This window comes from Poecilia formosa, unplaced genomic scaffold, assembly GCF_000485575.1.
Source record: "Poecilia formosa unplaced genomic scaffold, Poecilia_formosa-5.1.2 Scaffold2, whole genome shotgun sequence".
Taxonomy (NCBI): domain Eukaryota; kingdom Metazoa; phylum Chordata; class Actinopteri; order Cyprinodontiformes; family Poeciliidae; genus Poecilia; species Poecilia formosa.
Window position 1 is genome coordinate 3,554,456 of NW_006799941.1, and position 17,458 is coordinate 3,571,913.

The 17,458-nt window shown below is 38.8% G+C and overlaps 1 protein-coding gene across 2 annotated transcripts in view; it reads left to right on the top strand.

Annotated features, from left to right (window-relative positions):
* foxj3 (forkhead box J3) overlaps window positions 1-17,458 on the top strand; it is a 102,739-nt gene that overhangs the window by 13,021 nt on the left and 72,260 nt on the right. The window contains exon 1 of one of the 2 annotated variants that reach the window (XM_016670695.1): window positions 17,253-17,382. The exons of the other annotated variant lie outside the window; for it this stretch is intronic. The gene's annotated coding sequence lies outside the window, so the exon portion shown is untranslated. Of the gene's footprint in view, window positions 1-17,252; window positions 17,383-17,458 lie in introns of those variants that run through there. 2 annotated transcript variants of the gene reach the window in all.

Sequence of the window (17,458 nt, forward strand, 5' to 3'; positions counted from 1 at the left end):
CTTGACCTTTACTGTTTCTGGCTTTAGGATAAAATCTGTCACGGCCCAAATTGACTGCAGCACCACACGTCACTTAACATGAAACCTAATTATTAATTATGGCAAGCATATTTATTCTTCAGTGGCATATGCTTTTCAAGTCATGCAAAACATTGTCGAAGCTTTAGTTAGTGGTGAATTTAAATTAAAATAATCGCAATTCACTTGAAATAGTAGTTCACTCAGACTTGTACAACATAATAAGTACATAGCTTTACCTTAACTGGGTTATAAAAAGGCAAAGATATTTGTTCCTAATTTTTGCCAAATTTCTCAACTTGAACAGGTTGTAGCTTTTATTTGATGAGTAGTGTCTAGCAGAACACTTCATTAACTGCATTTCTTGCCTTGCAAGTTTCCAGTAAGCATTTGTAGACAATTTTATTAACTCTCACAATTATTTCATACTAGAATATGAAACACTAAAATATTCCATAGTTCCTCTTCTTATGGTTTAAAGTCCTTTTAATGAAATGCTAGAGAACGTGCTGGAGTCACCTGGCTTTTCTGTACATGTATGGAACATGGAGTTTCGCCCCTGCCCTACCTGTTGCTGTGTACTACTCAAAAAAACATCTGCACTTTAGACTGTGAAAAACACTTTATCATGGTGTAAAAACTAAAGGAGTGCATCCCATCACTACACTTGAAGTAACTAAACCTCAAATCAACTTCCTTTTTTCTTTTTTGCTGATAAACTGTACATTTGGCCTCCAGGGTACTATTTTTTTTTGTTAATTTGCATTTGCATACTTTTGTGTAAGTTTAATTCTTCTATTTTTGGCCTAAAACCATATTAGTGCAGCCCTCCTGCAGTTGAACTGTGGCTACTGCAATTGAATTTTTCTTTTGCTTGATAGCCTGACTAATTAACAAGCTAAAACTAACTTTTTTTTTAACTAATTAATTAACTAACTAATTTTGCACAACAACTGAATACTACTAAAACATGTTGTTTGGTTATTTTAAATTTATTGCTAAAATCTATGTGTGTATCAATCAAAAATAACTAAAAACAAATGCTTTAGATCTGTGCCCTTCAGCCCCACTGTCCTGCAAATTTGTGTTTTCTTGCTGATACACAACAGACTTAAATAAGTGGGTGGCCAGCAGGCTTCAGCAAAGCAAGATGGAATCATGCAATCATTTGAATCAGGTGTGGTGAAACAGATGCATCTAAAACATGTAGGCTAGAGCGGTTTGAAGATCAGGGTTAGAAACCACTGTAGATGGCCTTATTCTAACAAGACGTGCACAATACATACAAACCTTTATCGCAATATTAATGCGTGCAATTTCACAAACTCAAAAGACCGCATAGATGCAACATTTGGGCAACTACAATATTCCAGGTTCCATCAATTAAAACCCTGCCTGCCAGTAATTTGTTTGACTGGACCTTCACTGTTTTACCCACAGCTGAAATGGGTTATAGTAATCAGGATCCTAAAGCTTGGGGGACAGTATGATGATAAAAATGAGAGTGGGTGACGAAGAACACGTGGAATAAATACGATGAACATGATAACCTGCGCAGTATCTAACAACTCTTAGACGTCTCCCTGGTCCAACACACTTGAATCCAACAGCTGAATCACCTCCTAAATGCAGTCAGGTTCTCCAGAGTCCTGCTAACGACCTCATTATTTGACTCAGGTATGTTGAAGTAGAGACACTCTAAAAGTTGCAGAGACCGACCCTCAAGGCCTGGAGTTGCCCACCCCTGCTCTAAAGTAAAACACTATTCAGTTGTAATGTTCTTATGGAGGCAGTTGGTTTCCCATTATTTAAAGGACATTATGACTGAATTACACTCTAATTGTTTCAGATATTGCTTGACTTTGTTTTAAAAGAAATTACAGTTAAGACCCTGGCCTAGCTTAAGCTCTTCGTGTTAACAACAGTTTCTAATTAACTGAATAAAACCATGTAAGCAGTAATTGCAGTAAGCTTTGCGGAGCGTTGTGGATACGGAGACATATATACATCTTCATCAACCTCATGTAAAACACTGCTGCTCTGCATTGTGTGTTTTTGACCCCTGCTGAGGACAGAGCGGAGTATCTGAGGAGGAAGTGAATGTGTAATTTGGGGTGAGGAATCTATGCGTGTATCAATCAAAACAAGGTGTAAAGGATGCAGGTAAGACTGCCCAGCAGAGGATAGTGAGGGGAGATGACGAGGGCGTTGGAGTGTCCCCCACCTTTGATATTTCAGATCTGCAGCAGAATCAGGGCTCCTCACACACTCACAATTTACATGTTGAACAACACTGGTGTTTATGAAGTTGTGAATTTTAACCTTTTTTAAAAAAAAAAAAAAAATGTAGTTGATACAAAAAACCTTTTGAGTGTAATGCGTAGTGATGGCTTACCAAGAAAAGTAATGAGCATTATTTTTTTTAAAGTACTTTGAGCACAATATGAGCTTGTGCTATGTAGTGCAGCCAGAGGAGAGCAAGCAATGTCAAGTAGGCTTTTTATGAAATGGAGAGCAACCACAATGCTGCTTCCCTCCTACAATGTTTATTTGCTACAATCTTCTGCATGCGTGACAGGATGAAAGTCAGTCCATGTTGCAGCATTTCTGTACGTTTCTCTTGGATTGCTAGTCGTAGCCTGTGTTGGGTGTTATCTTGTAAATATGAGTGAGATGTATATGGTTAAACTGAGAAAACGTGTAGTTCTGTCACGAAAGAAACCGTGAAAGATGTGTAAAATTACCCACAAATGCTAAAAAAAATAACGTTATTCCATTTGTGTTTTTTTTTTCCGGTGTTGTGCTTTAACAAAGGAAGAAAACCATTTTGAAACGGATCTAGGAGGCGGGGAATACTTGATGCAAATCACTTCTGATGTTGTGAACTTGTTACTTACAAAACACAAAATCAAAGCTGCACGTGTAAAGCATTGACAGGGCTTGATGACATAAAAGTCAAAGCTGTAGCCATTTAGAAATGTTTCTAAAGGACTCCCTGTGTCTTGCCTTACATGATAGACAGGAATGCTTTTATTTGTAGATCTTTCCTCTCTTACTTGTTTCCTTTTGACTACGATGCTATTTAATACACTCGTGCGAAGCAGCATATAGGCACTTATCTACACCAAATCATTTAAAGCTGAGCACATTGTTTTCTTTTTGAAGCGGTATCTCAGGAATGTGAGACTGGAGTAGTTGCTGTATGAATCTGAGTGGAGATTTCTGTGCATTATTTATCCTGACCAAGGCTGGGAACCTGGTTCACAGGATTTTGCATCATTTTGGAGGCAATGCTAGCATATTGTTTAGGAGAAAACTGTTGAGATGTTCCTGAAACAAAGAAGGAAGAGAAAGTAAATTAGATTCTAATGTTTTTGTTCCGTCTCAATAAGCAAGTTTTAGAAATTTCACAGAGTTCTTTGGTACAGATGGATATTCATCAATCAGGACAACATGGCCAGTACCAGGTACTGGTGTGACCAGTACTATTTGCTGGTTTTCTTTGAGGTCTTATCTGCTTAGTCTAAGTTTAATTGATTCAGTTACAAACAAAAGAGGGAGAAAGTGCTGCAGATTCTTTGATGAAGGTTGCTGTTTTGATTACAATATAAAACGATGCAAGTTTGAGTCTTTTCTAAGATTTTTCTTTTATTATAGAAATTTTACTAAGTGCATCAAAGTAAAAGCTGGTGCTTGATGTGTCTAATGCCTAGGAATGATTGGAGTTCTTAGTTTGGATGCATTTAATTAAAATGCATCTATAGATGTATCAGTTTAGCCATATACATCTTACCTATACAAGGCTAAACACCACAAAGGCTACAACTAGCAATCCAAGAGGAATTTACATGTTTACAATGTTTGCATACAAACATTGTAGAAGGGAAGCAACATTGTGAAATGCTGCTTAGTCTGATCTGATCAAAGCCATAATGATCAAAGCCAGTCAATGAAAATTGTTTCTCTTGTAAATTGATTCTTACTTCAACCAACACCAGCTGCTTTCTTACTCTGGGAAAAAGCTAACTCTGCAGATAGTGTTACAGTTATCCTGTGCTAAAACATGTCCATTATAAAAGGGTTATGCACTTGTCAAATCACATGCTTGTTTGTAGTTTTGTGGTCAGGTTCTCTGGTGATTAATTTAAGAGTGACAGATTTGTGTTGATCTTATTTTACATCTATATTTTCCTCCTTGCTTGTTGAATGTTTTCTGGATAAAGAAAACTACTAGCTTAGTGCTATTATGCAGATGCTCACTCTTAGTAATGGTTATAAGAATATGGATCTGAAAGTCTTGAGGCTAAAAAATTAGTCTAAGTTCCCATTTTAATTTCTCCTTATTTTATTTAGCGACTTAGTAATTTATCATATCCTAATGAGTCATAGCCATCAGTGACTCATAGGTGTAAATATAAAGGAAGGTTTCCCTTTCTGATTTTTGTGATAAAATTTGGACTTTTCTTCAAAAACTAAGAAACTTTCACACATTTTTCTGTGTCCTTCATATCTATTGCCACTCTTCAGTTTCTTGTTAAAGTTGGTTGTGTGGTTTCCAGAGAACAATCCAGGTCAGGAGCTGGTATGTCTAAGACTCCCTGTCCTTCTCTTCCACAGTGACTCATGTTGCATGGCACATGATGTGCCACTTTCACCAAATGAGTCATCCAGAACAAAAGCACCAAACTCCAGTAGCACCGCCAAGAAAACACAAGCTTTTTTTTTCTCTGGGCTGGGTTTTTTTCTTTAACTAAACTGTCTCAGTATTTAACCTCTTGCTATCATCTAAGAAGAGTTCACTGTTTACTTTGGGAATTGTAGTTTTAAGTTTTTCACCAGGCCAATTTGAGAATTGTGTGCTTGGCTTCGGTTCTTGGAAGATGAGCTACCGCAATTATCGACATTTCATGGAGCTTTTGATGTTCTGTTTGCATCGGCGGCGAGACATTCCTCTTTCAACTGGACTCTCCCTATCCAAACCCAAGCGCCCCACCTCAACTACTGACACACAAATAAATTGGGTTGCACTTGTAAAGGCTGTCTTTTTATGCCAGGGCTTTTTAAAGTTGGTAGTACTTCAACAAGTTGTACAATTATATGGTTAAAAGTGCAAAACAGACCAAGGAATGCAGTGCATGACAAATTGAAAACAACCGTTTGGTAGTAATGGAGTTGCATGTGTATAAATGCAAGGTTGGAACTCCCCAGTTTACAACACTTGACTAAACCGCAAAAGCGGCACACAATAAACTATTCCAGTCACCAGATTAATTGATGTCTCCTTCCTTAATGGTTGTTGCAATAAGACTTTTTTGTGCAGATTCAAAGTCTTTCCATTAAGATTGGGCTGTTTACTGGAAAAAATGATTTAAAAAAAAAATGTTTTAAACAAATGTAAAACAAAAGGTGATGGAGTGACTGGTGTTTTTCCAAGAATTTATAACACATAGTGGTGCTTTGTTGCCCTCCCCCACGTGTTGCTGGTCACTGCCAGCTGAAAAAATGGCTTCCACACTTTTTCTTTTGCTTACAAGAAAGATGGATTTGGCTACTTGGACGTATTTCCAGTCTTAAACAATACAAAGAAATGGCGGATACAACCTTTCCGGTACACACTGCTTTCCAGTTTCCAAAAGCATCTGTCAGCATAAACTCCTTTGGGGATGACTGGATTATTTTCAGTTGCTAACCTGAAAATGGTACGCTAATTCGTGGTTGAAGGAGCTCCAGATGGTTGGCAGACCTTTCTCCTTTTTTTCCCTTTTTGTATGCTTTGTAAAAATACGCAATCTTTTTGCCTAAAGACTGAACATGAGAAATATTTGATTGGTTACTCTTTTTTTTGGTTGTCACAAAAATACTTTATTTTTCTTTATTTCATTAAAAAAAATACTATTTTATTTTTCTTCCCATTTTTATTTTCCATCTCAGACCTGATTTATTCTCTGACCCTCAGAAAAAGCTGATAAGCTCTGAAACCCAATATATTATCAATTATTTTGTCTGAGTTAAATGAGAGCCATGGTGTCAGAGACAAGTTAGTCTTTTACACATTACTGAAACCAATTTTATGGTTTCTTTAGTAAGATTTGGAGAACTAAACGTTCCAAACAAGAACATCTTGTTCTTGTTTGGAGGATTTGTTGGATATTGTCTTCCCCAAGTCGTTTGCTCAAAGTTTCATCCACAGTCTGGCGGTTTGCTTCTGGACGGGGCGACAGGGTGAACTGAGCTGTAAAGGTCCACTTTCACCTCCTCCATTTATAGAAAAGCAGGGGAGGTCTGTGCTCATATAGTTTACTGGTTCAGCAGAAAGCAGAAACAAGAAGCTAAATGTATCTTAAAGTGTATGATACAGTGCCATTGTTTTTATTTAGTTAATTTTAAAAGATAAAAACAAAACTATTTAAAATTCGTTGCAACCTAACAATTCTCCCCTATTAGAAATATGACGGTATTGATTGCAGCTCATTAAATTTTTCCTCAATCTTCTCCATTTCCACATCATGATATCCACAATCGTACTTTATCCTTACCTCCATCCAGCTAGTCAGATACAGTATATGCATACGGTGTAATGATGCATGTCACTTCAGATATATTGGCAGACCAAATGTTACGACCAAACAAATCAATATTGCAGTTTGATAGATTAACTCTCGTTTCAGCCAAAGTTTTAATTTGCTTTCACTCTTTTTGAAATTATTCTTAGAGATATGGTGAAAATATATTTGAATATGGAGAGTGTTGAGGAGCTTATGCTCGCTATCCTCCCACTGAACAAACAGCAGATGCTGAGGTCAAAATGCTGTAAAATAATTTCATATGCAAAAATAAATGTTCCACTGTTCTGTTTTGTAAACTTCTTTTTAATTGAATAGGTAATTGTTCAATTATTCACCATTACGAAACAAAACAGATTCTTAATTTGCAAACTGTTTCTTGCAGTTTCTTGGTGCTTGCCGTTTCACAGATGGACAGCTTTGGAGATCGTTAGACTTGCATAGGAAAGGCAGTCATTGATCTCGGGTGTATAATCATTAAGCAGAAGTGGAGAGTGATGGCACAGTACACACCTCGTGGCCTCAGCTGTCCCCGCCAAGCAGTCTCGATCAGTAGACCACAAGATTATTGCAACGTGCTGGAAGCTAGACGTCTGTATCTCAGCTTTTTTCCTGCATGTAGATATATTTAAACTGAATTCAGCACGCTTTAAATTCTTCCTGGGGAAGCGTCTTTGACTTTGTTGGCGTATATCTCCTCGTCTGTAGCCCGTTTATGTGCCTGCGTTCCTTTGCCGACTATGTCTGGGGCCCAGAGTAGAGTCCTTTCTGTAAGACGAGTGAAGCTCTGCAACGGCAGCCACTGGGAGTTCTGTTTCATCTCCCCTCATACCGCTCCCAAGCAGACATGCAAATCCGCTGTAATGAGCGCAGCCTGTGTGGTGGTGCAGGGGTGGGGTGAAGAAATAGGGGAGGGATATACTCACAAATTTAAACTGGGAAAAGAAAAGGTGAAAGAAAAAGGAGATGCAGATAACAAAGCAGGAGAATTGAAGGGGTTTGGAAGATTATGTCACAAGTTTTGAAAGTAGCAGAATGTCTTCAGGGTGAAATGAGACGTTTGTAGGCTGATGTGGTGACACTGTTCTTCTCGCTGTTGAAACACAAAGGTATAGATGCAAATGGTGCAACCTTAATTAGCCTGGTGATTAGTACTACTGTGATAAGGTGTGGGGAAAGTGATAATAAAGTGTTGCTGTTATTGTTAGATGTAATCAGGCTTTTGTTTTGATTCTGCTAAAAGTTTATCTTCATTAAATGCTTTTTTTTTTTTTTTGCTTCACTGGAGGATTACAATAAAAATGCACGTTAACCTGTCACTGTGGCAAATCCTAGAGACATTTTCAGTCAAACTTCCAGTTTCATTCTGGAAGTTTGAATATTTTACCTGCCATGTCCTTAGCAGTTTATCGTAAAACTCACCAGTCTGCAGTGAATTTATGCAATTGCCGTGTTTCCAGTATAATGCAAAGATTAACAGTGTATATTGGTTGAAGGTTAGCAGAAAATTCAAGTAGACTGAGATCTTCATGTGCTCTTTGCTTTCCTATAGCTAATGGAAAAGTTACTGGACCTAATGGATTCATAATCTGAAGAGTCTCTGAAGTGAAACAATAAAATATGATCAAACTAATTATTGGATTATTATTGTTGTTGGAAAAATATTCATTCCGTTTGTACATTTTTCACATTTACTAGATGTCACAAACTCAAAGTTCAACATATGTCATTTGGTTTGCATGTAATAGACCAACACAAAACGGTACAAAAAGTTTAGAAATAAAAAAATGAATCTGAGGTATGCATTTGTATTCAGCCACACTTACTTGGATACCACTGAATAAAATCTAGCTTAATCAGTTACCTTCAGCGGTATTGTTCTTCAGCAGCTGATCATAGTTGATGACTGGATGGAGGGAGCTAAATACTTTGAAATTCTGGGAGAAAAGTTGTTGGAGGCTGTAAAAGACTTGATATGAGGATGGTGATTAATCTTCTGGCACCATCATGACCCAAAACTACATTATTCAGATGTTTAAAATCAATTCTGGTGGGCCAGTGTTCCGCTAATGACCTAATTATGCACGTCAGGTAGGTCAAGTCAGAGACATCTAAACATTACAGGTGTCTGTAGTGCTTGAGGATGTAGTTATTTGATTCAGATCAACTTCTGGGACACATCCAGAAGTTACAGGACACCGCTCTCAGCGACTAGAGTTTGAGACCCCTGGAGTTTTTCAGTATGTCTGTTAAAATGGCCCAGTCATTGTCCACAGCTAAGTCACATTGAGAATGCGTATAAAATACATTGATGTCTAGATATTATTCGCCATTAAATATGACTGGCCTTGAGCTATTTTGCAAATAAGAGAAGGTGAAACATTTCAGTTTTTAGATGTGTAAATCCGGTAGAGACGTACCGCAAAATATTTGCGTCCAGTGGGATTGGATACATATCACTTTTTAAATTTGTGTAAAACAGTTTTCATTCCACTTAAAAATTTGTGCACCACTTTGTGTTTGTTCCAATAACATACATTGATGTTTGTGGTTCCAGTGATTAAAAATGTGGAAAAGGTTCAAGGGGCTCTAAACACTCACAGATAACAAGCAGACTCTAAAGAACTGACCAGTCGTTGTGCTTCATCCGACTCATCATTTTGAATGTCACACTGAGACAAGGCAGCTGCCCACACAGCATCTTCACCTTCCTGCTTGAAAACAAGAGGTTCCCCACTTGAAATGTCAAAAACAATTTCATAATAGCCGAGCGGCACCTCCTTGACTGACAGCACAGAGACGGAGCTGCCTGACGGCTTCTTCACGCTGAAAGGGAGTTCCCGAGTTTCAAATGGATTTAAGCTGTCAGTGGGAGTACTGGGCGTGGACGTCATCGGAGTTCCTCAAGGTGTCTGAGCCAGCTATGGCCTCTATTTGTCACAGAGTTCAAGCGTCGGCCGAGGAATTGACCAACTTTTACGTTTGTTTTCAGAGCCAAGTCTTGCATACCGTCGTGTGCTTAGTGTGTTAAAGAATTAAAATGGAGAACTGGTTAAGTTTGGTTTCTTTATCACAATATTTAAGTGCTTAATATACTTGTATCTTTTTTTGTTTTTGTGAAGGACTTTGTGGTTTTTAGTTGAATTGGATTAAACGTAAAACAAAAAGTATTAGTTGACACATTTAAGGTTTCCCAGGCTTCAAAGGCCTGGGAAACATCTAAAATTATCTTGTTGATGATGTATGTTTTGTGTAAAAATAAATCGGCACTTTGTACCTGTCGAGTTGTTTCCTTGTTTTGGATTTATTATGGAATCCTCCAGTTTTGTGATGAGTTGGTGTGTCTCCCGTAACACGGTGAGCTCACGCTTGATGAATGTATTTTTTTGCCAAGAAGTATTTTGACTGCAGAGCTTAAAACAACAACTGCTACTGCCTTCCCGCCTCTTCTTATCCACACCCTGACAAATACCAACATTGTCTCCGGGAAACCAAAATTAATTGAAATGATTTGCACTGGAGCGTGATGCAAGGAGCAGGTATAGACACCGACAGCTGTCTGTTCAAAGTGAAAACAAATTTCTGGTCAGTTATTCCAGGTCACGGTGTAAACACACTCATCCACTGCTTCTATGCTCTTAATCAGCAGCAGCAGCTGAAAAACTAGCTGGCTCCAAATTACCACAGAAGTCATCTGGAGAATATCCAAGAAATGTATCCGGCTGTGTAGACGCGCACAATTCTTTGTGATGCAAGACGGCGTTGGATGAGTTCTACAGATAATTGGGTGCTTTTCATACGGTGTTCCGCAGGACTACATGAGCTGCAGTTTTGAAAGTTAGGGGTCAAAATAATTGAAGGCACAATATACATGAGCATGTGTGATGATCTTATGGCTTGCATACGTTTGTGGAAAAGCATATCGTCTGGTTATGAAAACCCTTAATCCATCATTGTTGGTGGATGGCATGTTTTAGTTTTTATTAACAGACTTTGAAAAAATGTTGAAACCACTGAGGTGTGACTTTTAATCCTACTGATATGTTGCGTAACTTCCAAGGAATTGTGTGCTATCACTCAGGAGAAAAGGGCAAAGATAAATGACCTCTCAATGATCTGAATTTATGTTGTCCCTCTCTCCATCTGACAGAGCTGAGGGGTTGTAATTCAGCAGAATAGTGGTGGTCCAGTATCAGGTTTGGCCCCCCCAAAACAGCAGACATTACTAAAATAGCAGTCTCTCAGTGTTTTAATAGACTGTAAATTATTACCTTATTTCTGATGTCTCAAAGCCCTCAATATTTCTAAACCATAACAGTTTGTAAGTTAAGGTTAAACCGTCGAGCTCTGCTTCCTCTAACTTGATTAAGTAACGACAGCCACACCAAAGGGTGGTGTTCTTGGCTCAATCTAGTAAGCTTTTCGTGATTAGAAAAAAATTTGATTTCTCAGTTTCTGAGATTCAGAATCAGGTTCTGTTGTGCATCTTGACTTCATGGCTTTAATGGTGTTTTTTCCTGTTTTTCAAGAGGCGTAAATATCGTCATAAAATGGATGTAAACCAGACTGTCGAAACGTACAGATGTGGGCTGCTTTGATTTAAATTTTTTCCAGTCAAGCATCGTTTCCAGGCAACCTCGCTAACCATGATGGTGGATTTAGTTTTTCCTTTAAAATGTTTTCCTAGCCCTTTTGAACTTATACAATCAACACCCGAGCTGTAATTATGAGTTTTGTAATTAAGTCTGAGGGTGGAGATTAGGCCAATGTTGAGCCCAAGGACACTAAAACTGCAATCTGTGGCCAGCTTTATCACCTCAACTATAGTTGGCCTCAAATGCCCTGAATACTTTAGACCTGGTTTCACCTACTCCATTTTTTTTTTTACAGCTTTCACTCTCATTTCATGAAGCTTTACATTTGTTACTCAGCAGTTTCTCATTTTGGCTTCAGCTGCGTTTTATGTTTAACTTGCATAGAGAATGTATGCAGTGCATGCTGCGTGCTGTCAGTGAGCTGTGTTATTATCTGCAGGTACAGTGCAACTGTGGGAGCATTTTCAATCGCCTGTATGGAGGCGAAGTAAACCACTGAAATGGGACATGAGGAGTCAAAGAGCAGCGCTTCAACAGCTTAATGATGTAGAGGCGTCCAGCTCTGTCAGGCAGTAAACTCTTTAATATGCTGTTAATTATTTCTGAGAGATTGAGTATTGATTAAAAACCAAAACGGTTTTAATTATAACTCCAGCTCCAGTGCCTTTCAAAATAAAGATGATTTTTAGGCAGTACGTGACAGGAACATCTAAACCTCAGGCGGGTTTTATCCGGATTTTCTTTCAGATTTGGCTTTTGAAAGGCATACGAGTGTCATGCCACCATTCTTATGCTTTTGTTTTCCTCTCCCCAGCTTCAAAGATATTTGTACTCTTCTACTCTTTAAATTTGAAAGTTAACCTGATTGATTTACTCACTCTCAGAACAGACTCGGCCCACTCACTCATTAAACTAAGCTTTGTAATTCGAGCAGAACTATTTTTCCCCCGCATACAGAAAAGTGCTAATGCATGTTTTCTCCAGGGGTCAAACAAAATGAACAATGCTACACTTGGACTGAATGGAAGACTGAAAATGTTCCTGAAACACAACAATCCACACACAAACACCAACATTAAATAAAAAAAGTGATCTGTTCCACTCATGGCTTCGTATTATTCTCATTGATTTATCAGAAAAAATATTTCTACTATAACTTTAAATGCTAGTCAGTCTTATGGGTTATGATGCAACATCTTATTCCATGAAAAGATTGGAAAGAAATGGCTGTTATGTCTTTAAACCCAAATTAGGCTTTTAAAAATTTAGCATGCTCTTGCATAAAAAGAAAAGCTGCAAAATACCAAATGAACTAAGAAGCATAACAATGTTTTGCAGGAAAAATGACTTAAGACATTAAACGGTTTGTCAAAGATGTCCCCAGCTTGTTCTCCATCTGACTACATGAATAATTCTTCTACCAAGGAAAAAAGGAGAAGGAAGAGCTGATTGTTGCAGTTTGTTTATAAGAAAAACAAAAACCTTTCTATTTTTTTAGTTGGTAATGACTTGTGGCATGAGCAAGGGAAAACCCCCTTTGATTTTTGGCACATACTTTGGTTAACGCTTTAAAATATCACACAGGCCCTGGTGGCAGATGCTCACTTTAGGTACTTTTCAGATCAGGTTTTAGGAGCTTATAAGTTTTACATTTTAATTTTGATGTGACTTGTCTGGTACGATAATTATGTTACTTTCGATGAACAAAATTAAGAAAAAAAAAGCAAAATAGTGGAAAGAACAAAAGAGAGCACAAGGCGGCCAAAATGGCAGCTAAAAATTGTTGAATGCTGAAGACAAACTTCGACCACAAGACAAATTGTGAAAGTCTTAAATCGGAAATGGTTTATAAAGTGAAGATTTATATGGTAATTATCCAGTGAGGTAATTACTGCTCGAGACTTACCAAACCGGTACCATTTAGAGAGATTTAAAGGTGTTCTGTCACATGTGAAGTATATTTCTATTTAAGCACAGTTGGAAATGGCTGCCTGTGACAAAAAATATGTAATTTGAGACACTAATGTTGTGTCAGATATTGTAATTTCTACTCCACCTCTAAGAAGACTCGTTACTCTGTTGTGTGCAGGCATGCATCACCAAGTTGCTTCCAACAACTCACCATAATAGATGATTTTAAAGCAGTAGTTATGCACATCTCACTTTTCTCCTCATAATCTCTGTTTTATTTGTGACGGTTTGACTACAGGACACTAATTCAGCTGTCAAAACAGTATTCTGATGACACTGTCTGCCACACCTCTCCAACTTGATAGTTTTCCAACATGCTTGACCCTTTAAAGTCACTTTAAGCTAATAATACACATGTGGTTGATGGAAGGGATTAAAAATCATGAAATAAAATCCAACTTCAGCTGCAGTTAAACAGCCTCTCCTTAATTTGGCCCAGACACAGGAAAAAAAACAACAACCCTGTCACACCTGAAAGTAATAACTGGTACTAAGGAATTGTTTGGTGAGAGAAGCTATGCATTAAATCTGACCTGTGGACATCAGCCAACATTAATGATTGGACATGAAAAGTAAAAACCACCGTTAAAAAATGCATATTATTACTTGATAAACTTTATGCTCACAAACAATAGTTGTGCTTGTTGGGCCTCCCTGCATATCTGTAGCAGCTGTATTATAAACTGTTGGTTTTCTCTTTCCATATGTTGTTCCTTAAATTAATAATTTTGTTTCATTTAGCACAAAATATTTGGTGGTTGGGAAAAATCATCTCTTTTCGCTTTACTTTCTTTTCTGATATTCATGGGGAAACTGCTCACTACATACTATTTTCTGTGTTTCTAATAAGTGGCGACACATTGAATCAATGTTTTCTGGTCAGTTCTGTGAATAGAAAAGAATGCCTTTAAAGAGCCTGTTGTCGCTCATAAAAATTAGTGTCTTCCTCTTGTAAGTGGCCTCAATCAAAATGCTCTTCTTTTCAAAAACGATTAATAATTATTACTAGGGGTGCACTGATTGCAGTTTTCTGGCTGATCACCGGTCTTTTAAAAAGCCTAACCTGCAGCAGTAGCTGAGTTGCTAACAGAGGGGTTGACTATTGGTAACTAAATGTGCAGAGATGTCCTGGAAGGCTGATCTGTCAGTCAAACCTCTCTGACAGGAGAACAGAGGACAGTGGTTGATTCTTGGATCTTTGCTAAGGTTGATAAGATCGTTTTCACATGCAAGTATGAAGGAAATCGGCACAGATAAATTGTCTGGCCGATAAATCGGTGCACCCCTAATTTTTAGGCTCCAAAATGTGACAATATGTACAATTTAATGTTTCAGTTCATTTTAAAAATCTTCCGTCATCATCAGCTCTAACTCATGCTGACTGTAAAACCCAATCTCAGCTCAAAGACTGGCTCAGTATTTAACATCAACAAAAACAAACCGGGATGGAGTCAACATGGATGAGAGTGAGAATGCCACCAAGCGCTCGGCCTGCCAGTTCCTTAAGTGGTCTAGTTGTGATTCAGCAGCAGGATCTTGCCGGCTGCCAGGCTGGCATGGAGTCAACCTCCCAGAGGGACTTTGTTAATGTGGGCCCCCAGGCTGCGGGACCAGGGTAATTGGGTTCGCATGGTTGGTGTCAGGACACCCCTGCCTCCTCCAAAACAAAGACCACCTCCCAGGCAAGCTGTTAGGGATGTGGAGCCAATCCCGCACAATCACTGCTCTGATTCACTGGAAAGGCTTATTCAATTACTGCTATGCTGAACGTGTGTTTTTTTTTCTTTTCTTTTCTTGACCTTAAGAGATTGCACGTAGAGTTGCAGTCTTGTGCTCGCCTCAACAGCTTAGACCTCTGTCTGTATACATCTGTACGTCTGTGATGAATCCATGTCAGCAGTGAACGGAGCTCGCTGTGGAGACCGCCTCTCTGAGGACTTTCTCTGCTGTGTCCATTCACATATTTCTGCTGAGTGAATTGTGAGGTTATGAGCCCTGCTGGTTGCACTGTGGCCTCTGCAGACAGCCTGCAGCACCTCAGTTGATCCTCAGACGGCTCACAGATCTTTTCTGACTCTGATCCGCCTTTCCTACGTCTGCCCGGCTCGTCTGTCAGTTAGCAGCGGTCGAAAGCTTTCTGTCTTTATCTTAGAGCCCGACTGCTGCAGCCAGCTGACGTAATCAGTGACGTCAAATCTAACAATCTCACCGCTACTTTCATCATTAGTCGTTATGCATCTTCTTCTTCCGTTTTGTACCCAAAGGTAAAATAGTTTTCCTCCACATTGTTGGGGTTTAGGAGAAGACCCAGACTGCTCTTTATTTTGGCTCATTAGTGAGTCTGGCTCATGGTATTTCAGCAACCGAACCGTAGAGAGTCCATTTATTGTCAACCAAGTTACTATGGACCACTAACATACTTTAGACTAGTTTGTCCAAACACAGCTGCAGCTTCGACAGACGCACACATCCAGCTTCAACCTGCAGAAAGAAAACATTCCAGTTTAGAGTCTTTCACTTTCTTAGGAATTTTCAGGTAAGAGAACATTAAAATGATCTAAATAAAATGGTGATTTTAGGATTTTTATGTCTAGTTGCTCCATTTCTAATCCTGTTTTAATCATATTTGAGTATACAATGTCCTATATTTAAATTATTCAAATGTAAATTCATAAGTTGGTTAATAAGGACAATTTATCTTATAGTCTTAATAATTGTATTTTCAGAAAATGAGTGCAATAGAATCAGATAATTTTTCCTCAAGAGTTGGATTCTTTTCTGAACTGAAGTTTGCTTTCTATTTCTAGGTTAATTTTGAATACTTTGGCTATTTTCCTGATTCCTTGCGCTGGTTCTTTGATTTTGTGGTGTTTGAAAAATTGAATGCCCATTTTTATCTAAAAAAAGGAAAATCATTAAGATTCATTTAAAAAGGTTGCAGCTGGTCACCGCTCCATTTATGAAGCTCTCTAAATTTTTGTCACTATTTTTTTTTTCTTTCTTTCTTCTACCTCTGACGCAGCGTTAAACTGCCTCACAGTCGCACTCCACGTTGATTGGCAGAATAATTACGGACTCGATTCGTTCATTCATGGGTGAAGCTGGAGCCTAGAGAGCATGCATCCATTTTGGTTTTAATTGACCAACAGCATCCCACTTACATCCTAAAAAAAAAAAAAAAAATCTAATTTACCTGTATAGTACTTGGACAATAAGTACTCTGGAATACATATTCAGAGGTGTAAGGCCTCTGCTGGGCAGCCAAGTCTGTTTCACGGAGCAGTAATCTGAACAATGGGTTCAGCAGTGAGAGTGGCAAAGTGATAATTGACACATCCTAAAAATGCTAGTAAGGACCGGGGTATTAATGCGTTCTTCCTGGGGCTGGCTTCACCGGAACCATTAAGCCTTTAATTGAGAAGGAAAGCCGACATTAAAAGCTGTCGCCTTGGCATGGCTGCTACCTGCTTTTTTTTCTTTCTTTTTTTTTCTTTTTAATTATGGCAATGAGGCCTGAGGCCATTTGCTGCATGATTGCAGAGCTCGTGCAAAAAAAAAAAAAATACCAAGGCTCTATGCTATTTTATTTTGAGAGATGTCAAAAATAACTGAAGTCCTTTTACTGCAGCGGTGGAAAAAGTGAGGAGTGTCTTTTGACTGAAGGGCAGGTGAGCAGAGTCCCCACCCCTCCGTGTTTACACCCTCGGCTATCGCTAGGAAAACAAGGGTTTTCTCCCGCACTAATATAAAGCCACTGATATGGAAGGTATGACCCAGGTTTCGGTCGAGAGTGCGGATGCCAGAGCCTTGTTACCAGGTTACATCACTGTTGTTGTTATGAGTGCATGTGCCAAATCTTCAGGCATAACAGAAGGAGCATGCTTCACGTTTCCCCTCCTTTCCGCCAAGTTACCGTCACACTACAAGAAGATTCTTGTCACAAATGAGCTCTCCCTCCTCGCCGTCTCTGGGTTCTGGGCAGCATTTAAGAATCACTGGTGTAAATATTTATTGTGGCCTGTTTGAATTGCAGTGACACTGTTTTTAATCATTCATCATGCCTGCAGTTCTGAAGAAGCAGATACAACAGCACAGTCATCACGGGTCTTAATGGTCGAGTCTCTGTGGCTGAGCAGACGCACGCTGTCGGAGCGTCGCTCTTGACGGATGCTTGACTGCAGTAAAAAGGGATTAATCTCGGAAATTGCAGATAAACGCAGGAGCTCGCTGGCCTGGTATGTATCAACAGTCGTCTGTCTGCTAGTGGGAGTAAGAATGTGAACTGAATAGCCTACTTTGCTCAGAGAGGAA